Consider the following 4,891-nt stretch of genomic DNA (forward strand, 5'->3'; position numbering starts at 1 on the left):
GCGTGACCCACCCTGGCTTAATACCCAAATTTGTCGAATGATAAGAAAATGCAAACGGACCTATCATCACGCGAAATCTAAAAACTCAAATTATTATTGGTCTAAATTTCGTAAAATTAGAAATAAGACAATATTATTGATAGGGCAGGCGAAAGATTAGCATTACGAAAGTTTAAGCGAAAAACTCAAACAAAACAACCATACATCGAAGGACTGGTGAATAATACTTAAGTCATTTATTAATAAACCTATCAATAACTTAAATTCAGCACTCCTAAATCCCACTGACAATACCACTACAACCGATTGTTTTGAAAAGGCAAATATTCTAAACAATATTTTTCAAAGTCAGTCTAAAATTGATATCGATAGCGACGACATGCCGGAATTTGCTAGTGTAACGATAGCAAATTCGTTGCAGTCTTTATACATTACACCTACTGATGTTCTTGACATTCATTTGTCACTTCACGTGGACAAAACATCGGGGCCAGATGGAATAAATAATAGACTTGAAAGAATGCCAAAATCAACTGTTCACTCCTCTTTGTCAGTTCTTTAACGTTTCACTTAACACATGTATAATGCCAAGTTGTTGGAAAGAAGCTAACGTCAGTGCAGTTTTCAAAAAAGGCGACCCAAAAGAAGTTAGCAACTATAGACCAATTTCACTTTTAAATACAATGGAAAAGGTTTTCAAAAAAATCCTTTTCAAACACGTATACAATCACTTCATTAGTAACAAATTACTTACGCCTTTTCAGTCTGTTATTTTTTTGCCAGGTGATTCAACTACTAACCAACTGACGTAAATATACAATACGTTTTGTAAAGCCCTCGACAATGGTTTAGAGGTAAAAGCTGTCTTTTTTTATATCAGTAAAGCCTTTGATAAGGTCTGGCACAAATGTCTTCTCCATAAACTAAACGCAATTGGCATTCGAGGAAAGTTACTATCCTGGTTTACTAATTATCTTCATAATAGACGTCAACGCGTAGTACTTCCAGGTGCAGTCCCAAACTGGGCAACATTAGAAGCCGGTGTTTACCAAGGTTCCATATAAGGGCCTCTGTTTTTTTCAATTTTTATAAATGATATTGTTTACGACACCAAAAGTAATATTCGCCTTTTTGCCGATGACACTTTCCTATACATTATTATCGACGATCCCATTATTACAAATACAATATTAAAAAGTAATATCAACAAAATATCTAAATGGGCTTTAGATTGGTATGTATTATTTAATCCCACTAAATCCTAATCCCTTACATTTTCCAGAAAGCAACATCCAAATCCGTGTTCTTTTACAACGATGTCTAAACAAATACCAGAGGTCGGTTCCCACAAACATATAGGGGTTTTCCTCTCGAACGACTGTAAATGGAACACGCATATTAAATACATAACAAAAAAAGCATGGAATCGAATTAATATTATGCTAAAACTAATGTTTAATCTTGATCAGAAATCCATTGAAATAATTTACATAACGTTTATTCGACCTCTTATTGAATATTCGGATGTGGTATCGGACAATGGCACCCAAGCAGAAAAAAACGAAATTGATAAAATTCAAAATGAAGCAGCGCGAATCGCTCGTGGACCGTCTAACCTAGTGTCATTAACTGACCTGCATAAGGAAATTAACTGGGAACCGCTTCTGGACCGCCGCGACAAACATAAGTTTACATTATTCTACAAAATGCAAAATTCACTAACCACACAGTATTTGACCGACCTTGTACCCCAACATGTTGGATCTGTTGCTATGTATAATCTTCGCAATGCTGATGACTTACGCACTTCCGAATCTAGAACAACCCTTTACTACAATTCATTTGTACCCGCAGTCACTCGAAAATGGAATAACTTACCAGATGATGTTAAAAATAGTGAATCGTTGAATGCATTTAAATCTAAACTTAACAGTTAAAAACACCATCGTACTATTACATAGGTAAACGTCATTCGCAAGTCATTCACATGCGATAAAGGACCAAATCCAGTTCCCTTAATGAGCACCTTTACGCAAAAAAAATATGATCGATTCTCCTCTTTATCGCTGTGGAGATATTGAGTCTAACTTTTACTTCTTCTTCATATGATCATATTATAGCGAAATACGGACAAAATTAATGAACTATATCTTGGGATATATAAGTCCTGTAGACCTTGATACGCTTCGTTTTCGCGATACATGCTTAAACGATGATGATAACTCTACAATCTGTATCTGTGTCCAACAGTACATCATTGAATCTAAGCGTTTCTCATAACAATCCGATCCCGAATCGACGTTGCATTTATTTGCCTTTGACTCATAATCAAAATCCTTCATCCAAGCTTGATCACCTAACATTTTTCTAATGTTATATGCCGTTTTCTTACTGCTTGCATATATCATGAAATATGTTAAAACTAATAAGTTAACTAGTATTTTGTTTCAATATTACTAATTATTTGAGTGGTTGAACACGTTTTGTATTGGTTGTTTTAGAGATCATTGATACCTTGCTCAAAATATTTGTTCTAAATATGTCTTCAACGAATTCCTAAATGGTCAAAGCAACTTTTAAGCATGTAAAAACTGTAGAGGCCATAATTTTACACAATTATCAAATACCTTGCTATTAATATTTTTTTCTTATTATGTCTAGCGACGAATTCCTTAATGGTCCATGAAACATCACTCAAGCGGATCAAACAAATTCAGTTCTATCGATCTCATGTGAGCGATTTGAGACCCATGATATGTTTGTGTTTGTTTTATATTTATTGCATTAATAGTTCGGCGTCCAAACGGACGGAGTATTTTCTGATCTGGTAAAAACGCATGCGTGTCTTTTATATTTGGTTGATGAACAAGCTATTATTTTTAGGGCTATGAGTCGCATATTTAAGCAAGAATACAATCTGCGCCGAAATAAAAGGCTTATCATCCGGCCTAAACCAACTTTAATTTTAAATTAAATAAACATAATTTACGTTGCTATAGGCGGTGTATTATAATTCTTATCGTTATGGAAACACACTTTCGCATTAGACGTGTAACTGAAATAATAAAATAGTTGGTGACCCTGTCTAATATTTCTCATGTTTTAGTTAGATTTATTACCCATCACAGGACATTGGTTAATACTCGGTTCAACTCTTTAAAAGTCGGTCTTTCCATCTCGGCCACGGGTTTGAATGTTCAACAAATGTCCTTTAAATACATTAATATTATTGTCCGTGCATATCGTTACAACAATCCATGGAGTGAAATAATGTTCCATCAATAAATTACAAAAAGGCGTTTTTGCCGAATTTTGCAATAAAATACTTGAAACTTGTAAAGGCCACCCAATCATTAGGTCACTATTGCATATATAAACAGGATAAAACCACTCGGCTAGGTTAAGCAATCGACCTTGAAAAAAATGTCAATAGTTGTACTGACTGCCCTGGGATAACTGAAATACTGTTAAAACGGCTTAAAATGCAACAAAACAGCTTCTAATCATTTTGCAATAAACACGTGTATTTCAATTACACAAAACTATAGGCGTTTACAATGGATGTTCGCATTTTGTAAATGTGTGGTAATCGCCATTATATTTTTTAGAACAAAATTTGTGTTGATGTTTTATGGGTTAATAATCTGGTTAAATATTCATGGACAATGGCGCGTATATATTGGAAATGCTTCAATAACTTTGCTTTCGTTGCATGATTATTTCATTTTATTCAAGAGCTTAAAGCAACAATGTTTGTCGATTAGTACCTTCTTTGTTAATCTTGAAAATCTGAAATCAGAATAATAAAAAAGAACATTTTATATTATACTATCTATATTTGGGAAAAAATAGCCGTCTGTATTCGCTTGTATTGTATTATATAACTTTTTTTTACAATTATTCCATCACATTTTTATGCCCCCCCTTCGCCTTCGAAGAAGAGGATGTATATATTTTTGCTGTATGTCTGTCGGTGTACCAGTTCGTTTTCGATCAATAACTTGTGAACGGATTGATCGATGGTCTTTATTCTTTTCATGTGCATCGGCCTTTGCCAAAAAATGAACCTTATTGAAATTGGGGTCACTAGATCAAAGGTCAAGGTCACTGTCACACCTACGGAGCTCCGAATGCGGTTTTCAATTTACAGAAATAATCAGACCGGTTTAAATTCAATTTTGCAAACAGTAACTATGAGTGAATATTTGTTATTCCAGCATTTAGTAATTATATAGTGCCTAAAAGAAATATGAGCGAAGATAGAGTATGTTTCAATAGGTGGTATGCATGGTGTTTTTGACACTTTCCCGATAAAGGGCTAGTCGATTAACGGAGACAAATTGGGCACTCTGATATCCGATTTTAAAGCCACATATATACTCAGAATCAACGATTATTTCGTAACATATTTCGTAAAATATAAGTTAACTCATAAAAAATCAGTGTTCCTTATAGCTATAGCCAAAATTTCAATGCTAGATGTGGTATGGAATTTAAAGCGAAGTTCTTGTTTAATTGTGAAAAATCGACCGAAAATCGCCCTCTGTCATAACTGGCATTTGGACGTCGAGAATTACACACTTCGATTTTGGGGTCATATTTGTGAACCGTTTTGCTGTTGTGAACATACCTGGTGGATTTTCATCAAATACACGGTGTTTAATCATATATGGACGCTTCCTACTTGCAACCACAACGACATGTGTGTGTATTGTTTGATATTACATGCTGTTGCAATGTGTTATTCAATACACATGTGAAACCATCGTTGGATACCTTCTCTCCTATTATATATATTAGGATAATTTTTTGTTCAAATACCTGTGATTTGAATAATAATATTTTATAATAATAATGTTACTTAAGCATTTGAATAAAACGTGAAATGTAG

This window comes from Dreissena polymorpha, chromosome 8 (genome assembly GCF_020536995.1).
Source record: "Dreissena polymorpha isolate Duluth1 chromosome 8, UMN_Dpol_1.0, whole genome shotgun sequence".
Taxonomy (NCBI): domain Eukaryota; kingdom Metazoa; phylum Mollusca; class Bivalvia; order Myida; family Dreissenidae; genus Dreissena; species Dreissena polymorpha.